The sequence below is a fragment of the Acomys minous genome, assembly GCF_964271855.1.
Source record: "Acomys minous genome assembly, chromosome: 14".
NCBI classification, from domain to species: Eukaryota; Metazoa; Chordata; class Mammalia; order Rodentia; family Muridae; genus Acomys; species Acomys minous.
Window position 1 is genome coordinate 53,988,843 of NC_140496.1, and position 24,171 is coordinate 54,013,013.

At 45.2% G+C, this 24,171-nt stretch overlaps 1 long non-coding RNA gene across 1 annotated transcript in view; it reads left to right on the top strand.

The window, feature by feature from the left end:
* LOC311582656 overlaps positions 1-21,516 on the top strand; it is a 71,009-nt gene extending 49,493 nt beyond the window's left edge. The window contains exons 2-4 of the long non-coding RNA XR_014774184.1: positions 7,762-7,866; positions 19,976-20,067; positions 21,158-21,516. This is a non-coding gene — a long non-coding RNA (uncharacterized lncRNA). The remainder of the gene's footprint in view (positions 1-7,761; positions 7,867-19,975; positions 20,068-21,157) is intronic.
* The last annotated feature ends 2,655 nt before the right edge of the window (positions 21,517-24,171 follow it).

Consider the following 24,171-nt stretch of genomic DNA (forward strand, 5'->3'; position numbering starts at 1 on the left):
GATACAAGGGATGGGATAACCATTGAGATGTAACAAGAATAAATTAATAAAAAGAAATAACAACAACAACAAAAAGGTAAATCTCTTTTAAATGTAATCTAAATTTTTCCTGCTGGCATTAGTTCCGACATCAACTGCAGAATCTCTTTGCTGTTGCAGAAACACCTGTGCTCCTACCAAAGCTTCAACAACTGGCAAACTTGGCTTGTAGCACAGCTCTACAGGGTGGTCCAGGAGGATCTGCCATGGGGGCCCTGTTGCTCTCCTTTTCTCTTCCTCTTCCCTTTTCTGTCTCTCACTTGCTTTCTTTCCCAGCTCTTCATGAGCCGGAAGATACAGCATACACTTGTTTATTCTGATCTGTTGTTCTTTGAATTCAGTTTACATTTATCTTCTGCAAAGTAAAGAGCTCAAGGGAAAACTTAACGAGAGTTAGCAGATGGCAAGGAGAGCCAATCACTTGAGCCAGGAACATGTCAGATCAGCACTGGTTAGAGAGGTGCTGTTGGCCAAGCAGGTACTTAACGGACTCAGCCTCGTCCAGGCCAGCGTCTTTGAGGCAGCACATAGATCTGGCAGGTAGGATTGGTGGACCGATGTGATGAATGACCCCACCTGGCCCTGGGTGGCTCGCTTCACTGTCCCATACCGCACACTAGCAATCCAGTCTATGCTGTATATTGGCTGAGAAACTTTGTCTTGAAAAACAAACCCCAAAACCAAAACAAAACAAAACTAGAAAGCAGTCACAATTAGAGAAGTGGGGAGAGGTAGGTGTTTCTACCTTAAAGCCCACAATGTCAGCCCAGGCTCCCAGGCTGTGTCTGAACATCTGGTCCCCAGCTGGCGATGTGGTGATCCTGTGTTGGGATGTTGTGGAACCTTTGGAAAGTGGGTCTTTGAAGGTCACAGCCCGGCTTCTTCTCACCCGACTATCCATTTCCCGCTTCCACGGAGGCACGCACACATCTCATGCTCCTGACAGGGCACACTGAAGTGTTGTCACCACACCTCCCTATCATGGTGGATTGGAGTCCTGAACTTGTGAGCCAAAGTAAGTAACTCCTCCTTCTGTAACTTACTGCAGTCAGTCGTTTTGTCCCAGGAACAAGGACAGTAGCATAGAGGGCTGGAGTCTGATGGCCAATGGGTGTGATAACCAGAGGGAACATTCCTGGGGAAGTAAGGAGTGCTACGAGGGAGCTCAGGCCAGATTCCTTCACTGCACACAACACACTCATGTAAACACTCACAAGCATTTTTGGCCCTAAAAGGAGAAAAAGGCATCATGATCTTGTGCTTATGAGGGATGTGGACTCCTGTCGTCTCCTTCCTCCCTCTTTCCTTCATTTTCTTCCTTTCTTCATTTAGTCACTGATGAGATTTAGTGGACACCTAGCAGTTTTTGCATGTGTTTCAGCCATTCTCAGAGGTGAATCGAGAGAGACGCAATGTGGCAGTGAGTGAGAATGCGGGTCCTTCCCCCATTCTTCACCTCACGAGCTCACTATGTGACAGAGGGCAGCAGTTTAGCCAGCTTACCAAACTACAGCGAGGAAACAAAATGGAAATCAACCTGCTGTAGAGGAATCAGGAGACAGCCAGGCTCAGACCAAGCAAATGCAAACACAAGGACTCTAGTTGCACTGAGCGGAGAGGCCGAGACATAGCCAGAACTACTCAGGTTGCACATAGTACAAACCTATTTGACTAAGTGCGTGTGGAACATATAGTTTCATACCATGCCAGCACGATGTGTGCTTCCTGTCACTGTTTATTTGGCTTACGCTTTCAGGCTCTGGTGCGCACTGGCAGTGAGGGTGTGTGGGAGTGAGCAGCTCACATTGTTAGTGCACATACCATCTTTCTGCTTGCTGTCCTTGGAGGTAAAGTGACCAGAGAGAGTTTAATGGGGTAAGGAGAAGATGGAGAAGAGGAAGGAGTTGACAGACTTTAGGTTGGACACAGCAGGCTGTGGAGGTTTATTTCTGTGCAGCCTTCATACATGTGGGAGTGGGAGATCTTCAGGTTTGGAGCATGCTATGTGTGCATATCCTAGCTTTGAGGGATGGGACTGCCAACCAATCCTAGTGGCTGCTGGATTTCGTCTACTGTCCTCCTATTCTGCTTAAGTCCCCAGTTTACAGTAAGGATGGGTCCCTGCTGCCATTGACAAAAATTCCTGAAAGGACAGTGGCAAACACATACTTTCTGAACAAGAAACACTTTAAAAGTTTACGGACTGTGATATCCTTAACAGCCTTACTTTCTTATTTACTTTAATTTTGGTGACACTGAGGTAGAGGCAGCCCTATTGTTGCATGTGGACTTAAGACAGGTAGGATTGTGAAGGAGAGATGTAGGAGATCTCTGCCTTTCCCTTTGCCCTTCAGCCTCTGGGATGCTGCCACGTATGCACAGGGTGGGTTTCCCGTCTTAGTCAATCCTATCAGAAGTACCCTCCCAGATGCAGTGAGATGTGCTTTACTAACTCCTTAGGTACCCCGAGTCCATCACAATTCTATCCCTTGCCAACTGAGCCCAAACACATTGCTTTAAACCATGCCACTCCCCACTGGCACCCGAAGTTCCTGTTCATCTCAGGACAATGAGTTCACTCCATCTCAAGGATCCTAAAACATCAAATGTTATTCACATGTTCAAGTCCAAAGTCTCCTCTGAGACTTAAGATAATGTCTTAGCTGTGAGAAATGAGTTCTCTGTGAAAGGAGAATACATTAGTTTAGAGTAAACCTTCCTATTCTAAAGGGGGATGGGGAGAGAAAAATAGCAAGTCTGGGAGACCAAACAGGACGCAAACCCAACAGAACGACAGTGAATCCTTCAGTTCCATGTCATGCGTCTGGGGCCCTGGGTGTCGTCATATAGGCTCCACTGGGGCCGGGCAGCCCTACGCCCACAGTCCTTGCCAGTTATAGCCCACAGGGCCTCTATTGACCTTTTCAGCCAGCTCTGTGGAGTGCCTGCAGCATTCCTTGGCAGACGGTCCAGATCCTGACTTAGCTCCTGCATTCACTGTTACAGCTCCAGTGTCTTTGCTATACTTCATGCATTGCTGTTCTTGGGGCTGCGTGTGGGGTCCCAGCCCTGCCTGTCATTGCCCAGCCTCCAGAGCTTTTTGTGACCAGGACCTAGTGACTCGTTCATTCTGCATGGCTGCAAAACATGATGCGGGACTTATGATGATGTGTTTTCAGATTCAGCAGAAGCCAGAGTGCTCCAGAGGTAGCCAGAGCTCTTTTAAAAGTAAAGCCTGTTCCACCCTGAGGCTATCTCCTGAGATGTCCTCAAGGTCTCCTTCCTAAGCTACGAGCATTTTGAACATCCCTAATATCTCTCTCAGTGCCCCGGCCCGTGGGGTCTTCAAACGGAACCTGGGAGGGGGATGCAAGGCTGAAAAAGAGACAGGACAAGGAGACACGAAGAAATGGGGGCAAGTCTGGATACTGATCAAACCCTGTTTATTGAAAAATTTCAATGTTTTTGTAGGGTCTCAGAGAGGCAAGGGCAGGGTTGCTATGGAAACCCAATGGCAGCTATTCTGCTCTCTAGCCTGGTAGTAAAAACTTTTAAGATAAGGGAGTAAACTTTGAGAGAATGTAGCTGATAAGCAAGCGGGTTCCTAGGAGCTAATGAGGATGCTCTGCTGTATATCTCAGTAGTGAAAACTTCAAGGATAGGGAGATAGGTTCTGAGGAATGCAGCTGCAGAGATAAGGTAAACAAGCAGCTTCTGGGGACTGTGACAGAGTGGTGTGGCCTCGGGCTGACCCTCAGCTTGCTACGTGCCAAACAGAGGTGTAGAAAATGGAGCCTACGGGCAAGGTGGAATTGTGTTGGCTCTGTTTCTTAACAATTAAACTTTATTATACAACCCAACTAGCATACACAAGAAGGAAAAAAGGTTAAAGGGACAAAAGAGTGAACCTTTGGGTATCCGTTCCACGGGATGGGTCCTTAGGTGTCTCTCTGTCCCCCGTGCTGGTCCGGCCCGATTGCTGCTCCCTTCGCTCTTTCGCCTGGGCTGCACTAGTTGTTCTCTCCTCCCCACCTTCTCAGTCACATGCAAAGGGCAGTCTCCTTTTCCCTTCCAGGGTCAATTAGGAAAACAATAGCCACGGTGGGGTTCTCAGGTCTGCTTCCTGAATTGCAAGCCCAGGAAGGCTCCAAACAGTCTGTCACAAGGTATTCATGGGGTGCCCCAAGTGTAAAGCCCATCAAGATTGCTTCCACCTGTGACAAAGCTTAATCTTTTGTAATAAACATGTCAGGGCTTGTTTCAAAGCCCAGTGTAGGACATGTCAGGGCTTGTTTGAAAGCCCAGCGTAGAAAATAGCTGACAGCCCAAAAAGCTGACGTCTGACCAGATGTGTGAGTGATAGATAAAACCTTAGTAGTAAGTTCTGACTTAGGAGCAGCCACGACTGCAAGTTAGTGATAAGAGTGCCGCAGAAAGCTAGATGTGTGAACTAGAGAGGATGAGGTTAAGTTAGTATAAAAACCCTGAGAAGAAGCAGCCAGCTCTCTCTCTCTCTCTCTCTCTCTCTCTCTCTCTCTCTCTCTCTCTCTCTCTCTCTCTCTCTCTCTCTGTCACCATGATCACTTGAAATGCTGCCAGCCAACGGGGCGCTCCCCCCCCCCAGACGGAGCAGACAGACATGCTGTCAGAAAACAACCCGAGAACTGAATCAAGTCGCAGCAGCGAACCTGTTCGACAGATCGTCGCAATATCAGGTCGTATACCCTAATGGCATAAGCTCCCAGAACATTGATAGTATAAGATGCTAAATGCTACTCCTATTAGAATTAAGATAGTTTTAAGAGTGTAATGAAATGGTATTGGTGGCTTGGCCGTGGAGCTTTAGCCACTGCCTTTTGTTGTAGTTGCCTTTGTATTGCTAATAAACCTCTCTTACTAAATCGTACCACTTGCTCTTGGCCTGACTCCTTTGTTCCGGATTCTGAGTGTAAACTCTCTGCTCGCGACATCTTTCCCACTAAGGTTGGCCCCTTACATCTCAGCTGTAATTTCCTTGGGCTTAACTTAAATTTTTTCTTCTGGACAGGTTACAAGTTGTTCAGACCCCTCTGCTCTGTTCTTGTTCCCAATTTTTGCTCTCAACCTCACTAAACAGAGCTAGCAAAAGCCATGCTGCAGTCTGAAGGATGAGCAGCCTTGGGCCAATCATCTTATTGACTTTAAACTCCACCTCTGACAGATTCTCAGGACACAGGCAGATATAAACGCATATATGTGAATGCTGCCAGGCCGAGTTCTCATGGTGTTCTCTTTTCCACCTGACGGGAGTATTTGCATCCTCATCATATTCTGATCTGAACTCCCACTAGGCCATGGATCTGGCTACAGCCTTGGAGGACTTGTCTAGTGCACATCTCCAGACTTTTCCAAACTCCTCTCACAAGCCAATTCCCAAGACACCTAGGCTGAATCATCAGGGACAGGGACAGTTTCTCAGTGACAACTCATGCCAAGCATAATAGCTTTATGGAGGAAGGCTTACTTTGGCTTAGGGTTTCAGTCTGTCATATGGCAGGGACAGGGTGTCAGAGCAGAGTGGGTTATACCATGGTGGCTGAGGTGGGGTGGGAGAACACTTTCTTCTTATTTCCATCTTCCTCTTTGATTCCATTGGTGCCTCCAGACTCTGAAATGGTGCTGCCTACATGGAATGGGTGTTCTTTGTGAGCTAATTCTCCCATCTTCACAGACATACCCAGAAATGTGCTCTGTGAGTTTCCTAGGTGCTCCTCAATCCATCAAGTTGTCAATCAAAGGTAACCGCCACATACCCTGTAGAAAGCATGCTGATGACTCCCAGTGCCTATTGGCCCTAACCTTGTTCTCGGTCTTGCTTTCTCTTGGGATGGCAGGAGAGTCCCCAGCATTGCCTGACTCAGACTTTTGATGTCAGGAAAGGCTTGGGGTGAGGTCCTGTTAAAGCCCTTTCTGGATTGGCTGCCATTCCAGGACACAAAATGTGTTCACTGCTTGGGTGTTAGTTAGATGCTCACTCTTGGAAGCGGGAGTGAAGTCTGGCCTACTCAAAGATCGAGAGTGAACAAGGACCAATGTGCCTCAAAAAAAAATGGAAATCTTATTTTCAGACTAGGAAAGATACTGGAAAGCAAAAACAACAATGTCTACCCAAGATGCCAACAAAAAGTCAAAATCATAAAAATGAACCAACTGTAGCTATGCAGTAGTTTCTGGAATGCTCTAGGAGAGAGTCACATCTACCCAAGACAGCAGTGCTTAAATGACAGCATTCTGAGCCCATTCTACAGGATAGTCTTGCTTTCCTGGGACACTGAAAGAATCTGACTATCACCAGCCAGGGCTTGCCACAGGTAGTGTGTTCCAGAAGACAATTCTTCTCTAGCACCAAGAATGTCCCAACTACCTTTTCCATCCTTACAAGTTCTGGTCATATTCTCACCTCACTACCTGGCTCCTGGCATCCTACGTATTCTCCTTTTGTGCTACATACTCATTAGAAAAGCGCTCTTGTGCCAGGCGTGGTGGCGCACGCCTTTAATCCCAGCACTTGGGAGGCAGAGGCAGGCGATCACTGTGAGTTTGAGGCTGGCCTGGTCTGCAAAGTTAGTCCAGGACAGCCAAGGCTACACAGAGAAACCCTGTCTCGAAAAAAACCAACCCCCCAAAAAAAGAAAGAAAGAAAAGAAAAGAGCGCTTGTGTTCCTATCTGCTGACCATGCCCATGAAAACAACCTCGTTTTGTAAAAGGAGACACAAGACCCTGTTACTTGAGTGGGAGGGAGCCCAGCAAAGTGGCCCAGTGGATTAGGAAGAAAGTTGCACGTAGAAAAAGGAAGAACCGAACTATTTCAAAGGAAGGAAGAAAAAGAATACTCATTCATTATAAGAGCAATCTTTAGTGGCGTCAACTATATATATATCCAGCGCTGATGAAGAAAACACAAGATCGAGTCCAAGAGCCAGAGTGGTGAGGTAATTATCAAAGTTGCCCCCAGCCACATGATAACAATCCTGGCAGGCTGTGATGGTGCTGCCAGTGGAGAAAAAGAAATTACCCAGGTTGATGCTTCCAAGTAATTGATAATTTGCCTAAATGAACAAGTCAAGTAAGATTTAACTGTTGGCTGGGATTGCTACCCAGCAGTGGCAGAGTATCTAATTGCCCCAGCCCCTCACATGGCTGTGGGTGTGTCCTCCTCCACATACTCCCCCTTTCTTTTTCTAAACCAAGTATAATTGCTTAATGGCATTGATGGGGAATAGACTTGGACATTATAAATGACACTGTGACAGAACTGTCAGCTGGTGACAGCTTACTGACAACCCTAGTGAGAAATTAATCATTTGAGATGCTTCATGATTTGCTCATTTAATGATACAAATAAGACTGTGCTTCCTAATCACACAGCATCTTTTACTTACAGACTCCTTGTCTCTCCCCAGGGAGACATTGGCTGTTTTCCTGTCAGTGGGATGGGTGCTGGCTGGGGTTACACTTTGGGACTGTTTGGTGGTAGGTCACCCCCAAAGAGCAAGGAGACATTTTTCCTTGGGAAATTTTCACTGTAGCAGAGTCTGAATTTAGTTTTCCTCCCTTGCTTCTTGTTTAGGAAGGCTTTCAAGGGAGGGAGACCTAACCTGTTGGGACAGATGCTAATGAAGATAGAGGGCTAAGGAAGCAGCCCTGTGATGTGCTAAGAGATGCCTCTCTCTTTTCTGCAGGGACTCCTACAGTCTGCTGAGCAGACATCTGTGGATTGCTTTCACTTGGACTTCATTTGACTTTTGGAGAAATAGAAGGAGACTGCCAACCATTCTGCCTCCCAGGTACCCCTAAATGGTGTCTCTGTGGGGTTTGGGAGCCAAAGAGGAAAGAAGGCCAGGGAAGGAGTTTGAAGCCTGCTCTCTGCTGAGTGTACAGAGCTTTGGACACACCGTGCCTATGACACTCTGACCTGGTTTGATTGGGATGCCTGTGTGGTTCCAGGCAGCCAGAGGCAGTGCAGTTCCCTCCCAGCTGCACTGTCTGAATCCACATGTGGTCAGAACACGTGCTGAACTCCACCCCCTGCACAAGCATGCACACGAACCTGAGAATAGGCTCCTAAGATACCACAAATGGAGGAAATATGCTCAATGTCAGCATGTGCTCCCATGAAAATGACCTTTTATAACATAGTTCCACATACAATGAATTTATGCAATGTCAATTTAAGACAAAAACAACAAATTTCCAATCTGACAACAGACACCTTCTTCTGCCAGTTGTGCATCATTGGTGCTTGCTTGAGGAGTAGCTACTGTCACCTGTGAAGAGGCAACGACTGGAGGTTGTAGTTTCTTTTCTCTGTCTCTTCTAAAGTCTCTGTTCATCAGCACTGAGTTGCCTTTGGGTTGTAGACCTAGGCTCATAGTGTGATCAGTGGCCACTGGGTGGCAACAGAGGCCCTCTTGGACGGTCCACTGACTGGCAGTGACTGATACAGGGGGAAATGGGTCTGCCTCTTGCTTGGTGTCACAACAAGGACAACCTATGGAAAGCCTGGAAGCATTGTCATAGGCATTGTTCACATCTTTATTGTTTTACCCATGTTTGCATTCATCCTGTGAGTCTCACAGAGGTTAAGGAATTGACTTCCCAGGGGCACAAACCAATGGAGCGGAGATGTAGCCACAGTTATGATGGATGAGGGATGATTTCTTAGACACAGCATTTTATTATACCCTGGAGTCACTACATTTCCAGTTTTAAGCAGTCAAATAGTTAAAATTAATGCTTATCCCTCCTTGAGCTCTGAGGCTTTCTTCATATGAGGTGAAGAAAAAAGGGCATGGAAAGAAAAAACAAATTTACTAAGGTAAATCCAGGCTATCCCAGGTACAGCTCTGAAAACCATTGTTTGATCTCTGCTGGGTCACCTCTTGCCTGTTTTCCCATGGTTACCTGTGCTGCAAGAAGGAATTCAGAGGGAGGTGAGCAGGCTGGGGATGTGGCTCAATGGTAGATTTCTTGTCTTGGACTCAACACCCTGTGTTTAGCTTCTAACACTGCAACAGGAAAACAGAAAAGCTAACAGGAGAGGGCATAAATACTCACAGCTCCCATCTACAGGAAGAGTTCTAGAGAGCTCTATGAGATGTCAGCATGACTGGGCCACGGGGACTGTGCATTAGAGAAAATGTTCTGGGTGCTTCTGCATGTGGCTAATATTTGACTGAGTGAGCCAGATGACACTTGGGGCTCAAGCCACCAGTTGAAGTATGAACAAAACATTAAGAAACAGTCCCTTCCTGTGTTTAAGAGAAACTCATAATCTGGGATACTGTCAAAAAGATTTATCTTCCCAGTTCTTAATAATACCACTAAATGTTCTAATTAGTAATCAGTAACCATTTGCATAATTAATTGGGAAAAGAATCCTAGTGGGATGGTGCTTGCTGCTAGCTTCTCTCAGGCTAGAACTGCTATCTCCTGCTGCAGTCCTGGCCCAAGTGGGGAGTTTATCTAAGCCACTCAGATCCCTGTGAGCACAGAGAGGGCATGTTCTATGGGAAGTCCTTATTTATGCCGTTGCTTAACAATATTTAATATGAGTGTCTCTGTGGGGGCATGAATTTGTTGGGTATGAATTTTCACCAACATAGGCTCCAGTGAGCAAAAATAAGTTAGTTCATTTTCCTAAATGGATATTTAATTTTCTATGTCTGAAACCTCATTGTACTTGGTATAGAAACTTAATCTAGTCACTTTCAGACAATGTAGTATCAGCTAAGAAAAATGAGGTCGAGACTCAGTTGTATTGTAAATGACTCTTAGAAGGGGCAGGTATGACAAAGGTTCCTGCCACAGGGTTCTGGAGAGGCGCTGTCCACGGCACAGAGACCACCTGTCTTGGTCCTAGGCTGCACCTGTAGAGGTCAGAGACCACCTGTCATGGTCCTAGGCTGCACATGTAGAGGTCCTACATAGGGTTCCTTTCACAGAGCTTCAGGGTGCCCAGCCACATTTAATTATGGTTCCCCTTGGTGCGAGTCTTGCTCTCTGAAGTTCGTTGCTCAGCTCACAAATCACCCTTCAGTTGCCTCACTTTCATTCTCCTGTTTCTGTGCCTATCAGTCCTTCTCCTCCATTCGTCTTCCTTCTCATGCGAGTGGACAGGCTTTCTGGGACCCTAGACAGACCAGGGGGCCATCAGGGGTCTTCGTGGCACCTCAGCACACCCATGCAGCCTTTTCCCTACTTGGTCTCATGCCCAGAGGCAAAGGCTTGTGAAGGGAATGCTGAGGTCTGCACTGGCATGTGGGCCCAGTGAGACACAGTTCTCATTCCCGTAAACCAGTGACTCTGGTTAATTTCCTCTGTGAGACTTCCAGAGAGTGGCAGAGACATGGTACAATGGTCGACCCAAATCTACATTTTGTATTCCTTCTGACCCTTGCCCCCTCCACTGTTTAAGGAGGCTATCAGGTAGAGAGGGCTCTACACAGGGAAGTCCCTGTTGTAAATTCCCTTCCCTTCCCTAGAACCTTTGCATTCTGTTTTATGAGGTGACAGTGCCCCACCTTTGTTCTTTTGCTGTGGGACAAGAAGTGGCTTTGTCAACAGATGGAACAAGGGTGGTCACAAGGAGTGAAGGGAACAGCTAGCCAGATGTCATCTCAAAGTGCTGCTCAGCCACACCATTATCATGTCAAAACCAGGGGCTGCAACACACAGAGTCATGTGATGCTCAGTCCAAAGAGGATCAGGCCAAACATGCAGCCCAGAGCCACAACGTCCCAGGGCTCCAGGGAGGTTAGATCCAGCAGGCTGTGAGACCCACACAGGGAGGGGGAACGAATGGACCACAGTTCCCAGCAAGTCTGCTGTCTAGTGGACTAAAGAGGTTTCTATGATTTGTTTTTCATCCCAATTTTCTGGCTTCACTTAAAACATAAGTTTATATACATAGAGCTGAGATCTGAGTGTCCTAATGGCTTCCAAATGGCAGGAAATATAATTTAACATAAAATCCTGCCATTGTTCATTGAACTGCCAGTTGCAACTGGTAGGCGAAAATAGTGTTTTGATTTGGAGAAGAAACCGCTGTGTCTAAGCACATCCAACCTGTGTACCATTGTCAGAGGACACTGCTAGGACAGTTGTACAGAAGGACCACCAGACTTGTCACCCCTCAGGAATTGGATCACACATCAAGACTGCTCACAGAGGAGAGCTGCTTCTCCTTCCAGAAGAGACGTGAAGTGAACCATGTGCCCTTCATAGCACTGGCATATTGGACAGCGGCTGGGCACCACCGGGAGGGCTTTTTCCATCCTCACCACTCTTGCACTCACCTATCCTGTCTCACTAACGCTGAGGTGGACTTGATAGCCCACACCATACTGAGACTCTTGCTCCATTTTTTCCTGCCTTAAGAAAACAAAGGGGTTCCAGTTGCCCCCCCCCAGTAGAACTCTTTTATTAAACATAGACACATGCAACATTTCTTCCTGTATTCTGCCCTTGAGGCTATCCCTTCAGAACCTGTGTTCACATAAAACCACTTACAGCCACAGGCGAGACAAGAAGGGAAGGAAAGTGCAGGTTTGAAGGTAGAGCTACAGACGTAGCATGGGAAGCAAATATGGGCAGTCGTTATCCGGCTCTCAGTCCACAAGGCCTGGTATTGTTCACCCTCTCGACAGGATGCCTTTCAAGAACAGAAGCTTCCAAGCATTAGCAACTCTGCCTCACTCTCTTGATAGCATCCCTCTTTCAGTCCTGCCTATCCGGGGCTTCTAACTACCTTATTTGGAACTTCTGCTAAGAAATCTTAGCCAGGTTTACTCCTCGCCAACTGACTTTCTCCTTTTGAACCTCGGAGCAACAAAACTGAACAGCAGTACATTTTAGCAGGATGCCAGTTGAGAGCTTCCACTTGAAACCTCCTTCTTAGAAGTCACCATCTAAACCTGAACAGCTGGAGACAGCCAGCGATGGAAACAGGTCCAGCTGTAAGCATCTCAGGGGCCAAAGAGCTCCAGTTACTCTGCACCTGTGGAGTTAAAGTGATCACCATCCACGGTGGCGTAAACGTGCGTCTCATTGCTCAGAAAACCTGCTGCTTGCTTGTTTGAGGTCGTAGGAGTGTGCTGAGCTAGTCCCTAAGATTCTTAAAGTTCAGTCCTTGTCTTAAGAAGGCGTGTTAAATTCAGTACTCAGTTTGGGGCCATAGTAGGGCCATACCAGAGTTCACACATCCTGGGTTGCTCATCAGCGCGCAGGCAGGATGGTCTCTCCTCATCCCTGAGCTCTGCGTCTTGATTTCTGCTCCATCCCACTTCCTGTTCTCAGCAGGTCTGTGGGAGGATTGACTCTATGGGAGCTGGAAGACTCAGAGATGAGATGTGCTTGCTAGAGTCTCAGTCACTGATCTGGGCCGTCTTCAGGATGGGTCAGCGAGTCAGCCTCAGATGGGACACTGGTCCTTCTCACTGAGAGAGGTGGATGTGTTTAGGTTTGATGAGAGGTCATTAATCACTGGTTGTGTAGACAAAGCCTTTGTAATCGCCAATACCATGTTTTTGTTTCCTTTTCTCTTCTTTCTTTTCTTGACCTCTGAGGTCACAGCCCATGTTACTTCCGTATGCCCGCTTAATGGCATTTTAACACCAACTTCAACCCCTCTCACACAGAAGAAGGGTACTGTGGGATGTTTCATCCTGTTGAAAAGTGCTAGGCCAGAGGAAGGAACTCATCAGTTTTATTTATGTAAGTAGTAATATTTAATAAGGCAGCTCTTGCAGCGTGCCACTACTATGTGGAAAGTTAGGATTTCTGCCAAGACCTCCATCTGATCACTCAGTCAGGACACTTGCTTGCCTATGATTTGAAGAAGGAGGAGCAATGTTCTGGTTTTAGACAGCTTTGAACTCTGTCTTGAGGAGGCTCTTGCCATTCATTTCCTACGCTGGTCTTAAGCTGAGAGGCGGGTCCAGTTGCTTTTAGAGTCGTCATTTTGAGTTGGGAGCGGCATGGTATCAAGTTCTGTTTGGGGAGTCCAGTGGAGGCTCTCTGTTCTGGGTGCTTGTATATCCCTTGGTAAGTCATGCAGTAGCTTGGGTCATGTGGCAGTGGGGCTGGCGGACCTGGTAAAGCTGCAGATTCTGATCCAAGCTTTAACAGGTCCTCCAGCCCCACTGCCACAGGACCCAAGAATGCTTTACCCCTGTGCATCTCTGCTCACCCTGACACATGCTTTCCATTGGGAGAAGCAGTTGATCACTTGTGCCAACTCTGCACTGGGTACTCTGGAGGGGCAGAGTGATCCACTTCACAACACTGCAGGGGAATGGGGAGACTTAGGATCACAGAGATACCCGGCTTTCTCCTTCTTTACTTCATTCGTTCGTTCGTTCCTTCCTTCTTTTTGTTCCATCTCACCACTAGTGCTCCAGATGTCCTTGTGAGGCACACAGGGAAGACTTCTGATGGGTCTGAGAGCTGGAATGGAAATCATCACAGTAGTGAATTACCAACAGACATGAGCCCTTTCTTAATTAGGCCTTGATGGGGAGGGGGAAGCTGGAGGGCCCTGAGCAGCTCAAGGGAGTGAGAGGCACAGCAGACAACTCAAAGACAGAATCTGTTCACTTGAAGTGTTGGTGAGATCACTCTTTAGGCAGAGAGTCAATGAGGGTTAGGGGAACAGAAAGGAATGGTGAGACAGATGGAAAAAATATCCTCAGGAAATAAATACCCAGGAACCTTGAAGGGAAGACAGATAGGTAAGAAGTGTGTGACTAAGATGTGGCTTTTCTGCCATGTTCCCTTAGTGCCTGTCTGCTCCTCTGACATTTGTGGAGACTGTGATGGCCAAGTTATCTTTAGATAGAATGAATATGAGCAGTGTGCACATGTGAATGTGTGTGTGCATGTGCATGCATGTGTGTGCATGAGTGCACGTATGTGTGCACGCAACAGCCATGGATCATGTATTACAAGTTCTGGAGAAGAGAACTGCTGGTCTCAGTTTGGCGATGAGGACACTCTGTGGGTACAAAGACACTGATGCCACCTTGGAATCAGCCTTACGTCTGCTTAATTGTGGCTAGCCCAACTGAAAATGATTTGTTTATTTGTTAAGCCAGCCCTTTGACATGCAGGGTGCCTAGCTCTAGTTACTCTGCTAATGACTTGGATAAACAAGGTGAACATTTCTCACTCTTGCCTAAGGAGGCACAATGGGGAAAGGAAGGTCAGGAAGCAGCCTTTTCATGGCTGAGCGATGGATGCAGCACGGGTGAAGAGAGACAGGTGCAGCATGGATGGTGACAGGTGCAGCATGGATGGAGCAATATAAATTAAAGGAGAGCCACATTGTTCAATATTCACAAAGCTATAACATCCATGAATGTCCATACAGCTTATTCATCTTTTCCTTAAATGTTTGATCCTTCTCCCAAATTTATTCTCATGGATTCTGCATCACAGTGAGAACTGTTGAAATGACACATCTTCCTTGTGAAAGCTTAGCCGCTCTTGGTCAACTCCATTCCATTCCATTTGGTTTTCTTCTTCCACTTCATTCTGGAAGGTGTCAGAATCCTGTCTGGAAGGCTCCCCAAGGCTCCATCATGGTACTTTGGTCAAATCTTTGTAAGGGTGCAATTGCTTTAATCATTCTATTACCAAGCCCTCCCCCACCCTCTCTAACATTTGCCAACCTGGAGTAAGGGAGATGGGACCTCTTAGGAGGCTGGGTTCTGGGTATATCGATAGTGTGGGACATTACCAGAGATAAACGCCAGAGAGGAACGCCAGTCAAAGAAAAATTTCAAATGCATGAAATGTATTTATATTTCTTTTTTTCCATCCACACTTCTTTCCCCTTGTGTGGGTCCTTATGTGAATACCATCTTCTATTTTCAAGTCACAGACCACACATGTTACCATCCTGCCATATGTTCACGTGTGTGCGTATGTGTGAAATATGTGTACACCCTCTGTGTAGCTTCACCCAAGAGGAAGCCTGAAATTTCTTCTCATTTGGGTACATGTGACCCCACTGGCTGTCTCTAATTTCCCAGGCAAACACTACCTAACTTATGAGCTAAAATATAGTTTAGAAAAAAAGCCATGTCGTGGTACATGCTTTAATCCCAGAACTCAGGGAAGCAGAAGATCTCTGTGAGTTCGAGGCCAGCCTGGTCTATAAATTGAGTCCATGACAGCCAAGGCTACACAGAGAAACCCTGTCTCAAAACAAACAGAACAAAACACACACACACACACACACACACACACACACACACACAAAATGTGTATTTATCTCCTATAGATCTTTGAAATGTAAAAGGGGATTTCAGAACTTAATGAACTCATAGAAGTAAATCTCATTTGGTAGAAATCTGGCTATCATGATAGAAATATTTTAACTGTTTCTGTGGTTCAGTGTGTGTGTGTGCATGTGTGTGTGTGTGACTCTTATCTCTAAGAAAAGTGAGTTTTGGCTCTGGATTAATGGAGTCGATTATCAACTTCATTCATTCATAGAATCCCACAGGCATTGCCTTGCTCATACAAGAAGCATTAACTAAACACCTACTCTGTTGCAGGCTACAAGGAATGCCCAGGATGTGGGTGATTAATGGGGCAATATGGCAGGTAGTGAAAAATGACGGCCAGAGCTAAAATGATGACTTGTGCTAGACCAGGAACACTTGCCAACCTTATCTCATCCATCAAAATGGGGAACAGAAAGAAAGGGGAAGATGTAATACAGTGAGCACGCGACTAATCCATGCACCTATCTGGCTGTGACTCAAGGAGAAGAGGATTGGAAAAGCAAGAACAATGCTTCCATCAGAGCAACCCGCTCAGCATTTTTAGAAAACAGTTCCCATTTTAATAGCACGTGCCTTTCCTGTCAAGTGGCATGTCTGGCAAACAGTAGAAGGCAGCACCTTTATGTGCTTTAAGTGTCTCAACAATAGATGAAGCCATCTTAAAAGGACCACAAAAAAACTTAACATCTGGCACGTTGTCTCCATCCTGGTGTGACAAGGGAGGAGGGGAGGAAGGTGCTTGAGTGGGCGTGGCTCCTGCCTTGATGATGCACAGGGAGACCTGTTCACCCTCTGACCTTCTTACTGAGCCTGCGTGAAGATGACTTCCCAAGCGAGAGTAGTACGAATGTATTATCTTTCACCATTACACAAACAGCTTTTCCACAGAGTCATAGCAGAGCCCAGAACAAAGAATAAAAGGCATTTACAAAACCTTGCAGTGTGCGGCTACGATCTTTTAAAATTCCTGTGGGTGTGTGTCTGCATGGAAGTGCAAGCATATGTCTGCCCATGTGTACATTTACGTGTGTACATTATTGTGTGTATACCTTATATGTATTATTGTTGTTGTTGTTGTTGTTATTATTATTATTATTATTATTATTATTATTATTATTATTATTATTATTATTACCCCCTAATGTAGACCTGGAGTTGTGGACAGATGGCTTTTGTAAATTCTGGGCTTAATGCTCTGTTCTTACCATCACGCAATTACTTTTAAAAAACATTTATTTTTTCTGGTTTTTTTTTTTTTGTGTGTGTGTGTGTAGATGCTTTCCTCAGTCTCCCCCCCCCACCTTGTTTTACTTTGAGATAGTGCCTCTCACTGAACTCAGAGCTTATTAATTTGGCTGTCCAGTAAGCTTCAGGGATCTTTCTGTCTCTACCTCCTCAGGTCTAGGATTGCAGTCGTGTGCTGGGATGTCTCACTCTTTACATGGTGTTGGGGATGTCAGCTCGGACCCTCAGGCTTGTGCGGCACACCTTCAAGTGACTTGAGCTGTCTCCCCGGCCCACCATCATGGAGTTCCTACTTTTCTCTTTGGCCCTATGCTTTGTAAATGAAGTTCAAAGAGATGCACCTGAGAAGCAGAGGTGGCACACGCAGTGTGAGGGGTCTGTTCCTGCCAGACTACTTACATAGAGAACTCACACTGACCCCCAAGCACGGGAGTGTGATGGCTCCAAGAGGCAAGGACCGTTCTTGAAGCTAAAGGTAACTGTAAGGTCACCCAAATGCTGGTGGTCAGAAGAAGCCACTGTCCTTTGTGAACCAGAATATGTTTCATTTTTTAAAATTTAGTTATTTTTATTTTATGTGCATTGGTCTAAGGGTGTCAAGTCATCCACCCTGCTAACCACCCTTTTCCCTTAGTAACCCCTTGCTTGACCAAATTGTGGTTTTTGCCTATATAAACTAACTCTGGCAGAGACTGGTTGTTACAGTTCCAATGCTCTTACATTGGACAGTGTCCATGACATCAGTATCTCTTTCTGCCTGGAAATAAAGTTGTTTTTTTTTTTCTCAACCCTCTCATGGGACACTTGATGTTTTCATTTGCACAACCACAGACCCAATATTTTGACTCATTTTCTCTCACAAATTAGTTGATGAATATTACTTGGAGGAGGGAGGCAGGTGGTGTGTATGTACTTCGTTGCTCTATTTTATTAAGCTCTCTATTCTTAATTTACTACCAAATCTTCCTTAGTTCTTTAGTTTCATAAAGGATTTCATAAAATGTTCTTTTTAAGAAAATGTAGCCCATTACTTTCCATCTCATTGTCTATATCATGACCTAACATTTTATGTTTGTCCTTTTGCTTACTTTAATTCCTTTTTAGGGTTTGCTGAAGATGGTGGTATATGAGCTAAATTAGCAAGAGATGGTGAGATTCTGAATATAGAACAGGCTCCTCTAGATGGATGTAAAGTGCCACCAAGTCTTCTGAGCTGTAAGCTGTGGCTAGTAATTGTCTGGCGAATAATTTTGTTGGAAAATTATTGAAGTTTAGGGCTAAGCATAGTTGGTATCTAATCACAGTTTGGATAGTAGCTATCATGTATTTAATAAACTTTCATGATTGAGTTTAAGCCCAAACAATGGGTTTCACATAAAGTTGGATTTTAATTCTATTCATGAGTATAAATGAAATGTTTTATGCTGAGAATAATTAGTTTGGGTTAATCATACCACCATGGAGGCTGGCACAATATTTACTAACCCTTAGAGGTATAGCTTTCATTCATTGCTTACGTTTTTTTCCTCTTTCACAGCTGAGATTTTATTGGCTGAGGAACAGAATACAGACATTTCAATTCTTAACAAAAGTACCCAGACTCTGAAGTCACACACACATTGCGTTCACGTGCCCACATGAAGAGCCATGAGTTGTCCCTCTTTGAGCTTATTCCAGTGACGTTCCAGAGTCAAATTTGACAGGTTTTCCTTAAGACCTCACACAATAACCTCAATTCCACTCACAATCCTCAATTCCACTGACTTGCAATTTTATCCCACAGATAGTACATACTCAAAATTTCCACCTTTCACAGCACATTATCACAATTATTAGAAAAATGGACTGCCATGACCAGAGACGTTACAATTGTGACAGAGCAAGGACCAAGGAGTGGTTTTCTTAGGAAACAGCTCTACTAGAAACAGGAGACCAGATCTAACTGAAAATATTAATATTCCAGACAGGAATGCACGACAGACTCCATATTGCTGTTTAGCACGCTGTGTTGTAGGATATAAAACTAGCCCCTCTGCGGAATGTTATGGTGACCCCGAGACAGTCCCAGCCTCTCCTCATTCAGTATCCTGCTATTTTCTGGTTGTGCCAAAAAATAAACAACCAGCAAGTGATTTAACCTCTTAAAAATCATTTACACTTTAAAAATGGGATGAGGTAGGATTCCCCCACCTCTTTAAAATGTTTCTAGAGCTTCTAAAACACTCGCATTTACAAAATAATTGATAAAAATATTCCTCTGGATTGTACAAGAAGGGAGGCAGGGACCACTGACAGACAGGATGGAGGGTTAGTCAGACTTGGCGTCTTTCTCTTCTACTTCAGAGGCTGGACTCTGTTTTCTGTCTCTCCATTTTCTGCAGGCAGATCTATAGCTTGCTGGTCAGCCACTTGTGTCTGTTTCCCCTTTTTTGGCTTCCTGTCCACCTTAGCAGGGGCGGGCTTGGGCTCCGCCTTCGCCGCTCCATCCAGGCTAACCTTTTGCTTGGGCATCTTGGCCTGGCGGGCCCAGGAGCCCATATGCTGTAGGGCCAGTACTCATTGCTTAATTTTTAATCACTGCTAGATTCCATGGGGATGTGGCAAGGTAAGATGTCTTAAGCTATTTTTTTCCTTTTTTTTAATTAATTTATTCTTGTTACATCTCAATGGTTATCCCATCCCTTGTATCCTCCCATTCTTCCCTGTCTTAAGCTATTTTTAATGTGCTTGATACCATCTTCTTAGGGTTTGTAAGAAGTTCTAAGGGATTTGACACTGAGTTATGGAGATTTGCATGTATAATCTTACCTCCTAGGAGCAGAATTTTATGTTTATGGAATAAGAGAAGATCCAGCTAAGCATTTTCAGTGCATCACTTTGTGTTAAGCTACATTAACTAATTTGTTAATAGGTAAATTATATTTAAGAGATTTTTTTAAAGAAAATAAGTTTTGAGCTAGTTAATGTAGATTCATGTTTAAATTTTATTAATATTAAAAGGTAATTTTAATTGTGAGAATCATTTGAATGAATGGGATGTTCTATAGGTTTAGTCTCTTGTTTTGGAGGTTTGGCAAGGAGAAATACAGTGGAAGGGGGCAAGGAGGACACACACACATATAGATATAGGTATAGATATAGACATCTGTAATGAAATGCCTACCAGTATAGTAAGTCAGTCTGGTTCCTGACTCGCCATGGTTCTGTAGTACCCACTGCAACAGTTTCCCTCAGGCTTTGCTCCATGGTCAGCATACAGAGACATGCATGGAAGGCTACTGATCTTGTTTCAAACTTCTATGTGTCCTCAGGGGAAATCAAGTGCATGAAAAAATAATTAGCATTTTTTGCCTTGTTCCAGAGATCCTCAGGGACTGTTACACAAATTTTATCTTCTGCTGAATTGCTTCAAGTTTTTCTCAATTTAGGAGGATGATGGCTGTCAAATTCTTGGTAGGTATTCTCTGCTAATGAAACGAGCCAATTCAAGACAAATTAGAGGGTAAAGACAGCTTTATTGGGGGCAGCTCTCAGGCAGGTTTACTGATCTCATATGGGGAGGTCAGTGAAGTCTCCATGCAGACGACAAAGTGGCAGGGGGCAGAGAAAGAGGATAGAAGAAATGCAGAGAGTCAGAGACAGAGACAGACAGACAAACACCCACAGTCCAAAGTGTCTGGATTATATAGTGGAGATCCTCTGGAGGAAAGTTCAGGTAGGAACAGAGGAATGCCGGGAGAATCTCAAGGCCAAGTCTGCTTTGATATGCTGAATGGGTACTTCACTTTTATGGGAATGAGTATTTTTCTGGCCTGTAACTCTGTGTCTAACAACCTGCCAGTTGCCCTCAGAGGACAGATGAAGTCATCAGGGTCTATGGGACTGGAGATTGAAGAACTCATAAATCACTATGTGATGAAAGGGAGAAAACAGATAGCAGAAAGGAAGAAAAAGAAAGGAAGTAATATTTCCTCAACTAAATGAAAATAAAAACACATAATACTACACTACCCATGAAGTACAGTACAGTCTATCATATAAGGAAATTTATAGCTTTAATTGCCTACCTTTTATTGGGGGGGAAGGGGGTTGGCACAGGGTTTCTCCATGTAACAGCTCTGGCTGTCCTGGAAGTCACTTTGTAAACCAGGCTGGCCTCAAACTCACAAAGATCCACCCACCTCTGTCTTGTGAGTGCTGGGACTAAAGGCATGCACTACTACCACCTGGCTTAATTGCCTACCTTTAAAAATGTATATAAGTACAAATAATTGACTTCAGTATAAAGTAAAAAATTAGGAAAAATACAAACAAACACAAACCTACTAGAAAGAAATGACTTCAGTACACAGTTCAAAAATTAGGCTTACTTGTTTTAGAATTTAGGATTCTAGCTTTTACTTTATAGAGACATGTTCCCTTTATTTCTGTTACCTGTAGAACTTCGATCATGAAGTCATGCTGGACTTCATGAAAGAATTCTTCTGCATTTTAAATTTCAGCTTTGATTGTTATTTTTTGCTGTCTAGTAGGTTTCTGCCAGGGACCAAACGGCCTGTGGCCGACCCCCACCCATTCAGCATCTGCAGCAAACATCCTGCTTGGCCACTCATTAGGCATGCAAGGCATCCGGCTTAGCCCTGAGAAGAGAGCGATCTGATCCTGAGATAACCACAGAGACATCCTGCTTTGCCCCACCTAGGAAAACCCCTCCCCCTGCAGATGTTCCCGGGGCTCAACCCCAGAAGATTTTGTACTTTTCCATTACTCTCCTCGCTTACCCCCGCCCTCCCTAAAGCAGGTTTTAAAAAGCCTGCCCTCACCTTCAATAAACGGCTCTTGACAAGCTACTGTTTCCTTGAGCCCTGCGTCTCTCTCGCCCATTGCTTTAACCACAGGTTGCGACCCCCCTCGGCCCCCCAATAACTGACCAGCTGGACTGGTTATGTGGATACTTTTAGTGGAGGTTTCAGTTTGGTTTGTTTGTGATTTTTCTTTTTGTGTGGGGAGGAGTGCAGGGTTTCTCTGTGTAACCTTGGCCATCCTAGAACAAATGGGTGGAAGTAGAAAAGATCATCCTGAGTGAGGTAGCCCAGACCCAGAAAGACATGCATAGTATATCCTCACTTGTAAGTGGGTATTAGCCCAACATAATGTCCTCTAAGAGACTCCACCCAGCAGGGCATCGGGACAGATAGTGAGATTCGCAGCCGGACTATGGGCGAAGCACTGCAAGTTGTATAAGCTGTATGGAGGGGTTGGGGGATGGTAGAGTGGGAGAGGGGCAGAGGTTGTCAGGAGCTCCACAGGACTATCAAGGCTGAGGGATCTGGACCCAGGGGGACCTGCACAAACTGATGCACCAACCACGGACATTGCAAACAGAGAACCTAGACCCTCTGTTCAGATATAACCAAATGGACAGCTCATTCTTAACGGGGGGAAGGGGGGACTGCCTCTGACATGAACCCTGGTGCCCTGGCTTTGATCATTGCCCCTTGGCAGAGAGGCCTTGTGGGAACACAGAGGAACAAGATACAAGCTCAAGTTTTCCCTCATTTTTTCCAATATCAATTTTGAACTAATTATTATGTTAAAAGAATACTAATATCTACAATCTCATTTGTCTAAAGTTGTTACTCAGTCCTATTTCACTAACCAAAAAAGTTATGTCTACAACTTTATATATTTTCTCATCACTTGGTGGTTGACTTTCTTTATCTGGCCAAAACAGTTGTTCAAACAGCCAGCACAGTCACAGGCATCAGACCTGTAAAGCACTAGAGAGTAGTAAGGACATGATACATTAGAATTGATTGAGTATGGAAAATACCTACTAATGTTAGGCTTAGACAGCTACCGTGTAACTATGCCTAACTGTGGGGGGGGCACCCTTAGTGGCTCTTGGCTTAAAACACAGGCAAATCCACCTTACCTGTAGGCTCCATTTTCTAGACTTCTGCTTGGCACATAGCAAGGTGAGGGTCAGCCTGAGGCCACACCACCTGGTCCTGGTCCCAGGAAGCTGCTTGCTTACCTTCTCTCTGCAGCTGCATTCCTTAGAACTAACCTCCCTATCCTCGAGGTTTTTACTACTGCGGTATATAGCAGAACAGGGTGAAAGGGCACAGTAATGCACGTTTCTGCCAGCAAATACTCTGTTTCTAAGGAAATGTGAACAAACTGAGGAGACACTTGTGGGAGCTACTGTGACTAAAACTGAGCTTCCCTACGCACAGGGAAGCAAGATACATGCTGATTTCATTAAACACAATTACATACTCAGAATCTCTACTACTGGGCAAATAGGCAAAACTAATGCGTTAGGCTAAAAACACATTTCTGACAGATATCAAAAGGGCTTCATGGATGTCAGATGAGAGAGAGAGAGAAGCAGATATGCTGTGAATAGTGAACTCTGGGGCTGGAGATATGGCTCAGAGGTTAAGGACACTGACTGCTCCTCCTGAGTTCAATGCCCAGCAACAATATGAATGGTGGCTCACAACCATCTCTGATATCTATAATGTCATCTGATGCCTTCTTTTGGCCTGCCGGTGTATGTACATGCAAGCAGAGCACTGTACACATAATAGTCAAGAAATCTTCAAAAAGAAAAAAAAACCCAGACACAATACAGGCTACATAAAGAGAATAACACCATCTGTTAAAATAAAACATAGCTGTTTTATGGTGGCACACACCTTTAATCCCAGCACTCATTGCTGAGGCAGGGGCAGGCAGATCACTGTGAGTTTGAGGCCAAACTGATCAACAAAGTGATTCCAGTACTACTACTCAGAGAAATCCTGTCTGGGGTGGGAAGGGGGAGGGGGAACCAAAAACCAAATGAGCGTTTCCCTGTGACACCTGACAATGGCTGACTTTCCACATTGGCCACGGAAGCCTCTTCACCTCCAAGGAGAAACTAAGGTTTCATGGAAGGTAATTAAGAGATAAGTTCAGTAAAAGGCTGAAGGAGGGGTGATGACCTTGATCTAACTTCAGGTTCTTTTTCACTCAACCCAACCAGACAGCAAGATAAAACATTGAATTCAAGCAAGCCTGTCTGTGGCAGCCCATAGCTCTGATCCCAGCACTTGGGGGCCAGAGAATGGTGGGTTGTTCCGAATCGGAGGTGAGCCTGGCATACAGAGAGGGTTCTGAGAAAGCAACGGCATATTAGGTATGGCCCTGCCTGCACCAAATCTGACTCTAAATGTGAAGCCCTTCACTTCACAGAAAAGACAAACCAAAGCAAAGTGACAGATTGGTCTGCAGAGCAAGCTGCATGACAGCCAGGGCTGTTGCATCGAAACGCTAACCCTGAAAACAAGCAAACCCCTAAACACAAAATTGTAGCCTTTGGGAGGCAGAGGCAAGTGAGCCTCTGAGTCTGTGTCCAATTTGGTCTAACGAGTGACTTCCAGGACAGCCACGACTACATAGAGGGACCCTTGACTTTACAGAAAACAGAAAACAAAACAGAAATCCAACACTTAGCCGGGCTTCGTGGCACCTGCCCACCTGCCTGCCATTCATCCCAGCGCTCAGGAG